This window comes from Trachypithecus francoisi, unplaced genomic scaffold, assembly GCF_009764315.1.
Source record: "Trachypithecus francoisi isolate TF-2019V2 unplaced genomic scaffold, Tfra_2.0 Lachesis_group4, whole genome shotgun sequence".
In the NCBI taxonomy this organism is placed as follows: Eukaryota; Metazoa; Chordata; class Mammalia; order Primates; family Cercopithecidae; genus Trachypithecus; species Trachypithecus francoisi.
In genome coordinates this window covers 37,877,493-37,892,495 of record NW_022681469.1, presented here as the reverse complement: position 1 = coordinate 37,892,495, position 15,003 = coordinate 37,877,493, and the positions used below count along the sequence as shown (strand labels likewise).

Sequence of the window (15,003 nt, the reverse complement as noted above, 5' to 3'; positions counted from 1 at the left end):
GGAAAAATATTCCATTGTAGATTAGGTTATGAGTAGACATTTAATATCTCTAACCAAGATGTCTTCTTAAGGTGATTTATGTGTAGCATCACATGATTCATTTTCTCATATGAAATAAAAAATTATACTTTTTATAATATAAAAGAGTAATTCCTATGAAATCCATTACAATGTTTAGATATGTTTTAAAAGCAAAATATTTACAATTGATTATTGGCACATAAGAATTCAGAAGTAACATGGTTTCATAAATACCAAATGTGTTCAATTGATTCTCAACTATATAGTGACTTACTTTATTGTTGGGCTGGTGAAATGCAGCTATTTGATGCAGCTCTTAGCACTAAGCTACACAGCTTAATGATGGTATGTGATTGATTTATATATTTTGTTCAGTTGTATTTCCACTTTCTTTTTTATAATAAAGTCTGTTCAAAATATGCAGATTGAAAGCTCAGTGTATGCCATCAAGGTAAACATTTTAATTTTCTTTCCAGTCTCAAATTTTTGTTTGGTCTATAATTGGTATGGTTTTAAAATTAAATCATAAATTTGAATATTAGAAAAAAATTTAAGGACACTAAAATTAAACAAATATATGTTGTAACTTGTAATGTAACCATGTATCCACTAATCTCCATTTAGGTATAAGAAGTTGTTTGGTTTGCAGTAGATCTTTTTACCTTAATAGCTGGATATCTGGGATTCAGAATTCTTGTGTCGCTTTTCAATAAATACATGGAAATAAGAGTGCAAAATGCCAACACTGAATGCAGTGCAGCCTAGGATAGTCCATGAGGTACATCACAGTCTGTGCAGGATTGAAAGGAAGCTACAGCATAGGCCTTCACACCAGGAGAAACTCTTCTCCACTGGGTTTGGGGATGGATACATATGAGCACCTTCTAGCTACCTCTGACATCTCTTCAACCGCTTCTTAGTGTAAATCACATTGGAGGGTCCAATTTCCAAAGAAAAAGCAAATAATAATTTTAAATCTTTAGTGGACCAAAAATTACAACCTAGAATAATCAAATAGCAAGTGAATATGACTCTAATGATACTTTCTGATTTAAAATCAGGAAAAATAGAAAATGTGCTCTAATCATCGATATAGTATATCCTCAAGAACTTAAAATAAAAACCCATTTTTTATAAATTGATTTTTTCACCGAAGGGCTCACTCATCTACTGTGATCATTCCTGCTTGTCCTTACCTTTGCCTTTGAAATGGAACTTACGCAGTATTTTTGTGTGCATTTAATATGTAATACAAGATACATTTTAAAGCTTACATTTTTATGTTCTCCTTCTTGCCTTAATTACATGTAACATGAAGCTTATGTTTTAATGGGCATGGGCTCTCCAGTTTTACAGTATCATAAAAAGAGTTTATGAGCCTTTTGTTAAAAATCAGTGCCTATGTCATTGGCAGGGCATGGAATTATTTGCAACTACTACTTCTACTTATAAGATAAAATTTGGTCTGAATTAAAAATACTATGAGGGAAAACTGAAACAATGCCTTTGTAGCCCGAAATGAGTTTAGTCATCCAATGGCACAAATTTGGGTCCATCAGTTTCCACCACATGTGCATACCCCCTGGGGAAAACCTGATCTCTGTTCACACTTGCCTCTATAGAATACCCATTTCAATGTTCATATTAGTTATGGAAAATCAATGGCATGTTTTCAAAAGGGTGTGGATACACCCTTAGCTCAAGTTACTCCTGCCAAGAACAGGAATTATTACAATAGGATGGAGTTTCCAGAGCCATGTTATTGGTAAACAGCCGGAACTCTCTCTTGGCCACCTATCCTATAAATAAATTCATACCTTCCATGAATTATTTATGGATTCTGAGATGAAGCTGATACAGACATTGCATCTCAAGTTCTTATTTCCCAGCAGAATGTACAATCACAAAGTGGGTGATTGGCTTATGTGGTGTTTTTCTCTTTCCTGGGATCATTACAAGTCTTTGAAGTACTGAGCTTCTTGAAGTCGATTTCTCTTCCAATGGAAGCATCCCTGAGCAGTCATCTTTAGCAAACTGTTATCAAATACAGTGAAAATAAATGCCTTCCCTTCACCACTGATCATGGACTTGTTATGCTGCCTCTGCAGACAAGAAAGTCAGAACTGGTGGGTCAACGCCAACCTTGCCTGGTTTGTGCCTGGGCAGAGTGTGTGTCAAATAAAAGACTTGAAAACAGGAATTCTGGATTATTTTCAAATACAGACTCATCCATATTGTATAAATACATGGGTGTGTGTGTAAGTATAGATAAAATGTATGCACACACACACATACACACAATGAAATAGATAATGGAGCAGTATCAAATAATCTTATATCCATCGAATTAGTTCCTTTAAAACATTCCTCTTATTTTTTATTTATAGCAGCATTTAAAACCTTTAGTATAACAGGTTCTATATCTCTAGATGCCTTCACCAGGTGCTCGTCTGAACATGTGGGGAATGCGCTGCAAGGCCTCCGCCAAGCAGTGACAGAGCAGGGAGGGATGTGTCAAGGGAGATGTCTGCCAGATGCTTTCTCAAGAGATGACAAGTGACTCAACTGCCAGAAATCACCAAAATAAGAAGATACTAGGAAATGTTGGACCATGGAGTCACAAGGGTTCCAAAACTAGAGAGAGCTGTAAACTATAGTTTCAACTTTAAAACTACAGAGAACTCGGGGGAAAGAAAGAGCAGGACAACTCTGTGCCCCGATGCAAGTAAATGGATCAGTAACGTTCACTCATGGGAATCACTCTTCGTAGGGACTGCAGCCACATGCCCTGCCTCTGCCCTCTGATCTCACAGGGCCTTCTCACTGGCAAATGCTGAGATGGGTGGCTGAGAGGTAAGTCATACCCCTCAGTATGACTCAGTATGACCCTCAGTATGGCTGAGGGGTAAGTCATAACTCTTAGTTATGCGGCAGCATAACTAAGTCCTGTAAACTGTGGCAGAGGTTCCGCTGGGTGGAGGACACCCAGCACGATCACAGTTCTGCAGCTCGTAACTTCCTCCCTCCAAATCAAATTTCTAGTTGGCCTCCACCCCATTTCGTTTCCCCTTTTTGACTTAGATGGTTTCTGTGTCCACCTACATTATAGCATTTTCACAATATAATTACCTACAATCATCTATTTGATTACCTTGAGCCATTCATCTTTTTACTATCCAATCTCTAATGTAAAGTAAGGGCTCAGCAAGCATTGTTCTCTCGCATTCTTTTCTCTGTTCACTACTTCCTAGCTCAGATGCTATCTCCTCTAGGAATCTTTCTCTGATTCCTCACATACTGATCAAAGTATTCTTTCTTTGCATTCCTTTAGCATTCCCTGTTTACCCCTAACCCAGACGTTTTATCTTTGTCTAAGTTTGTCCTCCCTAGAATGTAAACACCATGTAGAAGGGACTGAGTATTTTGTTTGATTGTGGATAAGCAAAATTTTTAACTGTTTTATTGAAATAAAATTTACCTACATGAAGTTCACTCATTTAAAGTGTAAAATTCAGTGGTTTTTAGTATATTTACAGTTCTGCAGTCACCGTGATAATCTAACTTTAGAATTCTTTTATCATCCCAAAAAGAAACATAGCAGTCACTCTTCAACTTTCCCCACCTCCACTCCCCAGACTTCAGTGACCACCAATCTGCTTTTTGTTTCTATGGATTTGCCGACCCCGGATGTTTCCTATAAATAAGATCACACAATATGTGGTATTTTTTGGCTGCTTTCTTTCACTTAGCATTATTATGTTTTAATCTTTGCACTCTCAGTTTAGAAACAAATTACCTGGCACAGGAGAGACACTCATGAATTTTTATAAAAACAACAACAACAACAACAAACAAATGCACTAACAAACTCTAGCATTTTGTGGAGTTAAAAATTGTGCTCGAAATAGAAGTTATCTAAAAGGCTTTGACAAAGCACTATGTTAGAAATAGTATTAATAATATCACTTCCTGATACCCTGTTTAGCAAGTACCCAATGTTTGTTCCCATTGTGTATAGGTATTATTTTTAACTGTTTTATTGAGATACAATTTACCTACCATGAAGCTTACTCATTTAAAGCATAAAATTCAGTGGTTTTTAGTATATTTACAGTCGGGATTGAGGTGGAGTATGAAAGAAGTAGTTGGGGAAGATGTCAGGTATATGTGGAAGTTGTCCTCCTGGACTCAGTGGGGAGGGTGCTAGAAGTTCAGGGAGCTGCTGACACCCGGTGCTGGGCCCTGAGGCTTGCAGTTGCACAGGGCTATGGTGCTTCAGGCCTTCTCTTTGCTGTACCCCTATACCTCGCTCATCTCGGAAGAAGCAGATGTTCTCTCCACCCTGCCCCTAACAAAACTGGAAAGGATTCGATGAAGTTATGCCCATGTCTAAATGAACCATATCTCAAGCCCTCGTAAGGGAACTGAAGTTTTAAGAGAGGACAAAATAGGACATTTCTAGTTGTGAAATTTCAGGTATCAGCTAGCCAGAAATGGGACTATTAAAAGAAGCAGGGAGTATCACATAACTTATCTGGAAGAGTCGGCTATTTTGACACCACAAATCGAGGAGCTAGGAAAGAAGCTATACTGATTGCCCCATTCAGAGATGTGAGTTATCGGATCCTAAAGTGTACGGGAAGATGTTCATGCAGGCCCTGCCCTTCCAGCATATAGACCAATGGGCATGGCTTCTGATCCACAGAAATATTTCTACTTGCTTTCTTTTTCTACCATACCATCACCAAATGCAATATTAATGCAACATCAAAATTCATTTTTATGTTATAAATCTTCCTTTAATTTTGTATATAATAAGTGCTTACAGATGCAAATCATGTTTAAATAGAAGGACATAATGGTTAAAAGAAGTATGCCATATTGTAATAATTTTGCAAACAGCTGTTTCAAGTTAGCATGTGTGTATTCCCAGTCTTGTGTATATGAGATACAAGTTAACGTCAACAGTACATTAACAATGCAACTGAATTTCATGATGGAACTGGAAGTGCTATGGGTAGAGAGATCGCATTTGCACTGAAAAGCAAAGGTAAGGAGACATCTGTTTCTGGTGAGTTTCAAATAGGTACTTGTGTCTTTTACATTCACCAATTCTATAATTTTTTTGCAACTGTGCATTAGCTAAAAGATTTCTCTGCATATTTTTTCCTAAACCAAGATAGCAGATATATTCTTGAGCAATTTAATTTTGCAAGTAGCATTACATATGATTTTGAAATATGAATCTGGGAAGTATAAAGAGGACTGCAAAGCGCAAGATTGATACTCATACTTTTGTACAAAGCTGTCTGGTATTCAGAGCAAATGAAAAGCTTTCTTGCTTTGTTACCAAACGACTCCCTACTGTGTCCAAATTCTTTATTTTACTACATTCTACTGTTTGAAATCCTTTCAGTTAGTGAAATCACTTAAATGAACCTCCAGGCTCTCTTAAGGTGCTAATATCTTTGGGAGGGTTGGGGCTATTAGACATTTACGATATGAGTGAATTTTATCACATTGTTTTTCTACCAACAGCTGGCTAAATTCCATGCACTGAGTAAATAAGGGGAATGGGGTGTAATTTTGAAGGGAATCCTTTTAGGAAAAAGATACCTGTGGGGCAAAGGGGAGCCTGAGAAGCAGTGGGACATTGACTGCCTAGGGGTCACTGTGACCAAGTGCTGTCCTGTGCCAAGTTCATCTCTAAAGACTGGACTTTAAAATCACTTACAGTTGAGCAATGGATTTGGCATATAGCATCTCTGAGTAATTGCTAGAGGAATTTGAACTATTTACTTGGGAAAGCAGAAACTTCAGAGATGACCTGATTGGGCTACTCCCATCACCCATTGTTTTGCATTTTGCCAATACAGCATAGTCAGAAGACCTAATAAACACATTTCTTGAGCCTCCATCTGACCATTTCCTGGTTTCCACCACTGCACAAAGCAGCAAAAGATTTTCCTTTATAGCACTGCACTTTCAAGCAGGAGTCCACTGCATCTAAATGCAGACCACCTAGATGGTTGCCAAGGAAGAGATGCATTGTTAAAATGGAGACAGTTACCTGCTTAAAAGTTGATAGAAATTAAAAGTTTATATTCATCCTTTATTGCTCAGAGAATTTGAATACTCTTTCAGTGCAGCCTGGCTGAGATGCCAATTATCTCATGCTATAGAAGAATATTTTTCTCTTCCTTTTTCTTTTTTATTTATTTTTAGTTTAATTTTTTGAGACAGGATCTCACTCTATCTCCTGGCTGGAGTGCAGTGGTACAATCACGGCTCACCGCAACCTTGACCTCCTGGACTCAAGTGATCCTCCCACCCCAGCATCCTGAGGAGCTGGGCTACAGGCGTGTGCCACCATCCCCAGCTAATTTTTGTATTTTTGGTAAAGATGGGGTTTTGTCATCTTGCCCAAGCAGGTCTCGCACCTCTGAGCTCAAGTGATCCTCCCACATTGACCTCCCAAAGTGCTGAGATTACAGGTGTGTGGGAAGAATATTTTTCTGAAAAATACACTGAAAAACTAGGAAGATTAAAGAATGCAGTGGTGACATTCTATCTTCTAAAGGATTTTCTAAATTTGACTAGATATGCTCATTGTCTTTGGCCTCCACAGACAGAAGGCAATTTAGTGAACTGAGGATAAACTACAAAAATTCTATCCTTTGTCCCTATCATGCAAATAAAAAGCAAAAGCATAACTGTTACCTAAACAGAATCTGCTCCACTTTGCCATGTTTATTTCTATGTTGTACTGAAAGGTGCGCGCTGGCTAAACTCTTGTTGGGGAACAGAAATCAAAAGCTTAAAGCACCATTCTTATGGTTCCAAAATAAAAGACAAAGGAGATAGTGAAAGAACATGAGAAGAATAAGGAAAGGGAAGAAATAACAGCAATAAAAATTAAAAGGAGAAAGAAAGAGGAGGTTCAGAAACCCTAAAGAAATGGTGGCAGATGTCATTTCGTGTCATGATTATCAGTCAGCAAGACTGGTCTAGAATTTAACCACAAGTTCAGCAAGTAGATTTTGGAGGCTGCCATAAATAGGCAGCAAAGGGTCACTAAAATATTTAATTATCCAGATGTGTGTCTGGCTTTACAGCCATTAAGTAACTGCATTGTCAACACGATACAAAGATGTTGTTAATCAGGGACAGGATAATGGTACTCACAAAAGGAAAATAAATGTCATATTTCATACAAACTAATCTGATTAGTCACACTTTTGAAACTGCCTTTTGAAGAGAACTATCGCTTTTCTGAGTTTAGTCATCAGAATCATGAGTGTTTTTGCTTCAGAAATAAACCTAACCACTGTAACTCATTTGCTTACTGTATTTCTCACATCTCTTAGTAATAAAAGTTGTCCTCAATTCTGATTCAAATCTTCCCAGTTTAAGTTATCAAACTATTTCAGTGAGTACTATATTTTCAGTACCTGGTCACATGATTCAACTTTCTCTCAAGGATACTCTCCTAATTGCTTTACACTAAAGATGATTAGTCTGGAAAGCTAAATTAACACAGAAAATTCATTTCTGGTTTTATCAACTGCCAGTGCACATTTAAAACAGAATCTATTTTCAATAATCATGCTTTGAAACATGGAACTAACAGATCAAATATGATTGGCCTCATAATGTACCAGACAGTGCGTGCAACTACTAGAATTACTGCAACTGAATGTCAATACTCAACAGCAACTGCTCTAGGCCGGGGAAATATTTCAATAGCTGACATCAAGTCTTAACTAGCCATGGCCCTTAGGCAGTGATCCTGACAAGATCAGCTGTTTCCCAGCACTACAAATTCACTATGGGTGGATTTCTTGTCCATTATTCTTGTCTTCCTGTATTCCTGGTTTCAAGCTAGTAGACTATCTGGAGTGAAGATGGCTGAAGTTGCTGTATAGTCAATCTGCTTAGATGGTGTCAGAGCAAATTACTGCAATGTAATTGTAGGAAAGTATAAAATTGCACACTGTGGATAAACACTCCCTGGCCAGACTAGGTGGCATTCTAAGGACATTCAACAAGGGAAACAGTAAGCTTGCAAGACTTAAAAAAAAACTGCCACAGAAATGAGCATGATCAAACAAAAAATAATAATTTTATGTGGTGGATTCTTGCTGAGGCCTCTAATACCTCTAATAGACGCACTGAGACTTACAAGCTTGGCTCAGTTCAAAGAGTTAGGATCAAGAACTTCCAAAGTATTGTGCCCATCTACTCATGAATCCACAAAACTGAATAAAATCCTCGCAATCAGAAACAATGTGTTGTTTTGAAATATTAAATGAAAAAAACAGATTACTAAAGCAATATGTACATTATGATACTTATGTATAAAATATACAAAATTGAGGAGAAAAAATCAAAGGAACACACTAAAGTGTCAACAGAAACTATCTCTGGTCCTGGGATTACAAATGATTTTCTTTTTGTTTATTAGAATATTCTAATCTTTCTACAATGAATACACATTAAGATGGTTAAAAGTTTTGAAAAAATAATCAAGATATTTTAAAAATCAGATTCTGTAGGAAAACAAAAGTGAAAACATTTAATAAATAATAAAAACACAACCCCAAAAGTCCTGACATTGAAGGGACCTAATTAGTAACAATGATAAGTCTAAGAAATATGTTTTTTTAATGGAATTTCTGGTTAAAGGTGGTGGTTTAAACATGAATATTTACTTTTGCTCTTTTCCAAAAGCCCACAATAGCAATAGTAAATTAATGTTTTAAGAATATATGTCTAAAAGACAAAGAACAATACAGACAATACAGGAAACACAGCAACATAGCTTTGAAAACTGTAAAGCAGATAACTGAGTAATAACTGAATTATCAGACTCAAGTAAGTAGAATCCTAAGCCATTTGTGGAAGGTCAAGAAGCCACCTGTTCAACACTGAAATATTTCTGAAAGTCTTAAAAATTGGGACCACTACAAGCCCTGTAAGCTGAATGGAAAGTAAGGCTAAAAGTACAAGGACTGGCTGAACGTTTAGGAAGCAGTTAAACCCTCAGATTGCTTCCCTCACTAAAGGGAGCTTAACAAGTGTCCACGAGACCCCAGCAGAAGATGGTGGCTCCACTCTTTGAAGAATGTAAGATACAGGGTATTTGGACTGCAGGACACCAAGAAAAGTGAGAATTCAGATATCAATCTTTAAAAAAAATTTAGACTGTAAATGCTAAGACTTCTTAAACTCTCTTCTACTAGACCAAAGAACATTAGCCAATATCATCAAAACAGAAGACTAAAATATTCTTCTCTGGAGAAACTGACCAGCCTAAGAGACAAGACATAAATATACTGACATTGAAGATTTGCCAATAATATCACCCATCAAAATCATCCTAAATTAAAACCCAAAGTCAATAAGTCCCACCCACATGGTCTGAGCATCTAATTGGCTTTTAAGTACTCTTTCATAATCATGAGCAACAACCAAGGATTACTGGACATCTGACGCAAGTCTCTAAAATGACAGAGACAAAGAAAAACAATGAAATAACTTGGAAGAAGCAGGAGGAGGAAAATTTCAGAAAATGTCACTGATACATCGTATTAGAATAATGTCCCCTCCTCTAATATGCCCACATCTGTAGTGGTTTCCTCGGGCTTCCATAGCAAAGCATCACAAGTGGGGTGGCTCAAAACAACAGAAATTTATTGTCTTACTGTTCTGGAGGCCAGAATTCCAAAATCAAGATATTGGGAGGGCTACACTCCCTCTGGACACTTTAGAGGCAAATCCTTTCTCACCTCCTCCAGCTTCTGTTGGTTCCAAGCATTCCTTATGGTATCACCTCCAGCATCTACCTTGGTCTTCACATGGCCTTCTCCTCCTTCTCTGTGTCTATGTCTCTTCTTCTTTCTCTCATAAGGACCCTTGTTGCAGGATTTGGGGCCCGCTCAGATAATCCAGGATCATCTCTTGTTAACATTCTTAATTACATCTGAAAATACTCTTTTTCCAAACAAGATCACATTCACAGGTTTTGGGTATTAAGACATAGATATCCTGACTTCAAATGATCTGCCCACTTTACATGGTGAAACCCTATCTCAGATTTAAAAAAAAAAAAAAAAAACTTAGCCAGGTGTGGTGGTGCGCGCTTGTAATCCTAGCCACTCAGGAGGCTGAGGCAGGAGAACTGCTTGAACCCAGGAGGCAGAGGTTGCAGTGAGCCGAGATTGCACCACTGCACTGCAGCCTGGGAAACAAGAGTGAGTACTCCATCTAAAAAAAAAAAAAAAAAGCATAGATATATGTCTATTTGGGGGATACCACTCAACCCACTACCATGTCCTAGTCCCTGGAATCTATGAATATGTTACATGGCAAAAGGAACTTTGCAGCTGTGATTAAGTTAATGCTCTTGAGAAGATTTTCCTGGATTATTCATGGGGTCCCAATACAGGGTCCTTACAAGAGGGAGGCAGGAGGGTTGTGAGAGAAGATCAGACAATAGAAGCAGAGTAACAGGAGATATCACGACAGAGGCAAAGGTCAGATTGATGTGAGGAAGGAACCACAAGCCAAGGAAAAGAGGTAGCCTATAGAAGCTGGAAAAGGCAGGGAAACCAATTCTCCTCTAGAGTCTCTAGAAGGGACCCAGGATTGCTGATCCGTTACAGATTTCTGACCTCCAGAACTGTAAGATGGTATGTGTGTGTTTAAACCACTCAAATTGTGAGAATTTTTTAAAGGAGTAATAGGAGACCAATACATAATATACAATGATAAGAGAACATAGCACACACGAAATTAAAACAAGTTATTTCATTTTTAAAAGCATGCAAAGAAATATACAAAGAGTTCTTAGAAGTCATACACATACACAAGCACCTGCACACACATATACAGGTCCACACATACATGTGTATACTAGGAAAATGAAAAACTCAATAGAAATCTATAAAGATGTAATTGAGAAAATCACACATACATTAGAGAAAAACATACAAAAGAAAATAGAACAGAACAGTTACAAAACTTAAAGAATCAGAAAGTTGATCCAATGTTCATAAAATAGAAAATTCAGGAGAAAAAAATGGAAGAAAGGAAATCAATAAAAAAAATTGAAAATGTTTTTCTACAAGCAAAAACATGGTTTCCTATACTGAGATAGGCTACTGAATGTCTAGAACAATTGATGAAAAGATACCCACATGTAGTCACATTACCATGAAGTTTCCAAACATTACAGAGAAACAAAAGATTCTAAAAGATACGAGAGGAAAAAAGGGTCTGGAATGTTGCAGTAATAACCATGGAAGCTAGGAAACAATGGGGAAATGTCTTTAACTGTCTGAATGAAAATTATTTCTAACCTACAATTTGATACCTGACCAAACTATCAGAGTAGGATTATGCTATTGTAAAACAGGTGAATTCTGATAAAAATTCACTTTACATATACTGTTTATGTGCTATGTGCTCCCCTGGAACAGGACAGTAAACCAGAAATGAGAAATACACAAGATTCAGAAAAATGAGATCTCTATTTAGAAACAAGGAAACTATAATCCCTGGGATGAAGATCAAGAGGATCCCTGGAGGGTGGGGCACCAAGTATAAAAGCAACCATTCCAGATTGGAACTGGTCAGTGGATGTTGCAAGACACTGTGCCAAAAACATGGAATTGATAGCACTTCTCATTCATCAGAGGACATTTAGAAAACTGGTGAGGTTCGGAGTTTGATTCATGACAAGCACATAGAAAGCTAAGCAAATGAGAACTCACAGAATGGTGAGTTACCAGAGGCTGAAGATGGAAGAGGGATAGGAAGATGTTGATCAAAGAGTAGAAAGTTTTAGTTAAACAGAAAGAATAATTTTTTAAAACTGTTTGCACATTATGGTGACTATAGTTAATAATAATACATTTTTCAAAATTGCTAAGAGAGTAACTTTTAAATGTTCTTACCATTAAAAAGGTAAATATTTGATGTGATGGAATGTTAATTAACTTGATTTAATCATTCCATATTGTATACATCACATTGCTTTGTACCCCAAATTTTTATCATTGTAATTTGTCAATTTATAATAAAATTTAAGAAAAGAAAACTAAGTGGGGAGAAAAGGCAAGTGAGGAAAAGGGAAATAATCACTGTTTACCATATAGCTTAGCAAAAATAACATTATGTGTCATAATAATATAAAAGCTCACTAGTGACCTAACCACAATTTTGAGATACCTATATCAAAATGGAAAGGATAAGAAAGTACACATGGGCAGGGATTGGGGTGAAGATCACAGATAATGTCTAAAATTTTAAAAATTAAGAAGCAATGGCATCAGTAATAATATTTAACAAATGGAGGAAAAATATCGAAAGAATCCGGTCAAAGAAGGGAAAGTTGTTATTCCCGGGGAGGGGAAAATGGTAGAGAAGTGAGAAATTTGTTTTTCATTGCAAGACCTACAGAATTGTTTATTTCATGTATGTGATTTTTTAAAATCTATAGTACTGTTACAATTGTAGTGAAAGGATATTTTATTTAAGCTGTTTTGCAAAGTTTGATTAGCCTACTGAATAGTACAGTTTAAATATTAATATAAGGAAAGGAGCCTCAAAAAAATGTCAAGACTCGCTGGAGGATACTGCATAAAACTAAGGGAAACAATCCTGGTTGAGTTTAATCTTCCTAGGTGGCTCTTCTATTTTCTCCAGCTGTTCAATATATTTATGACTTGCAACTCCTTTCTTTTGTTCATTTTTGAATTCCAGGCAAGACACACCTTAAAGCAAGCAATTACCAAAAATAATCCTCCATGGTAAGTGTTATCAAATCACTTAAATTATTCTGAAAAAAATGTAGCATATTTATTTCTATGCCATCGCAAGTAGTCATAACCTGTTTTGTCAAGCCTGAAAATCTATGCAAATCTATCCACAAATAATTGTGAATATTATATGAATCAAAATATTTCTTCAGTATTTTTATGAGCATCTACATACAGCAGTATTATATTTCTCAAATACAACCTATTGATTTTAGGCCACCTGCTGATTATCTATTTCGTGATTTAAATCCCATCCAATTTTCCAACCTCATGTTGATTAGGTCACCTGATATTCTTCTGGGCCGCTTGCCTGAGGTGACAATGTGTGAGGAATCATGAATTAATTTTAATGTTGCCGAAGGAAACCACAAACAGAAAAACAACCCAAATAATGTGTTCTAAGGTTAAAAAGGTAGAGGCGGACATTATTTAGAAACACTATAATTTTTGGTGAAATCATCCTCTCTGCTCCATTGGGTTAACCTGTACAGCTGAGGGTGAAGAACTCTGCTCTGTCTCAACATGGTTTCTAAGTGCAGAAATGGACAGGGCTCCCGTGGGCATTAATAGGTCCTATACTAACCACTCCTCTTACACCGCTGCTAATTATCACTGCATAGCTTGCCTGTTCTCAGAATACAATCCAGAGGATTTGCAATATAGTTATTTTGTCTATAGCTTCTGCAACGGTTCTTAATCTGCCTACCTGTCTATTTTGAGGGCTTGCAATACTACATTTTACAGTAGGTAGCAGAACTGAGTAACTTGCCCTCTCTGCCCAAGCAAGTGAAGATCTCCTTTGACATTTCTGTACTCTCATTTCTTCCTTCTATGGTGAAGAATATGCTTCTCTATTTCCCACCTCACTGGTTGCTCCTTCCCTGTGGAAAAAGAGTGGCCAGCCAGTTGGTCCCCATCACGAGTGGGTGACTCAAAAGATGGTTCCACTTTTCCTCTTCCTAGATCTCAGTGTCCTCAATTAGAGTGAGTTCTCCTCTCCACCGCCTGTTGCCTCTTCCTAGTTGCTTCTCTCTGGCCCAGCTTTTGAGCCTGAAACTGGGTAGATGTATCAGATCAACCTTGCTTCATCAGCCTTCAGTCTTCACTTCAAGAGGAAGAAATAAGAAATTTCACTTTGCATAGTAAAACAATACTGGGAAGCTTTATACTTAATAAACCTGATACTTTGCCCAAACCGGTTCAGATCTCTCTGTACATGCGTTATTCATCAGAACCCCTGGGGCAAGGAGGGGAGTGGAATATGAAGGGTAAGATTCCAGCACCGAACCCCACCCCAGACTGCCAACAATTACCATAAGATTAAGATATGCTGAGGGCCAAATCAGTTCCTGAAGGAAAACTCCTTCCAGCCAAAGCCTGCCATAACTCAGTTAACCTATAAGGCAAATATTAGTTCTCTCCCCAAAACAGCATTAAAAAGTGGCTCCACTGTGTTTGTCTGGTGCTGGTTTCATGAGTGTGCCCTGGAGATTTCAGACAATAGACTGGTGCTAAAGTAGCAACTGGAATCTTTTACCCAGCCGGCTGGACTCCGACTCCGTTCTGGCATCTGGCCCAGTATATCAAAATTGTGGTTTCCAGTCCATTTTGGAAGCTGCTTCACTAAGCCATGTGACAACCCCAAAAGTTGGTCTGGCACCAGAAGACTTCATCAGATTGCAAACTTGAGAGCCCTCAAGTCGGCTGTTTTTGTATTGATGCCTCCCTTCCCATAATCATTAACAGAAGGTGAGAGGGCTGCAGTTGGAACACACCTCACACCTATTATGCAGTTTGTGTTTATGTCTCTGAACCGTCGTAAATCTCCCGGGCTCTGAGCACTTGCCTACTCAAATAAAAAGCATTCTCTGGAGAAAACTCCAGTAAGAGTTTGAGTTATTAGACTAGCTCGACAAACTTACCTGGAAGGAGCACATGGCATGGCTACAGGTTTGTCAGAAAGATTTAAGAGTCTCAGTTTATTTACTGATTTTAACACTAACAGAAACCGAAACTGTGAATACTCTCGACATAGCCATCTGGTGGTCCGCTTGGAACTTGTGTAAATCACATGGCACATACTAATGTAATGTAGTAGGTAGAAGTCATGACAAATTTCCAGTTGAGAAGTGGTAAATTAGTAGATTATGTCGATGCTGAC

General features: G+C 37.6%; 1 long non-coding RNA gene across 1 annotated transcript; it reads left to right on the top strand.

Annotated features, from left to right (window-relative positions):
- The first annotated feature begins 11,716 nt into the window (after positions 1-11,716).
- Positions 11,717-13,995, top strand: LOC117073272. Its single transcript, XR_004433190.1, has 3 exons — positions 11,717-11,801; positions 12,787-12,833; positions 13,806-13,995. It is a non-coding gene; the product is annotated as an uncharacterized LOC117073272 (long non-coding RNA).
- Positions 13,996-15,003: the final 1,008 nt, after the last annotated feature.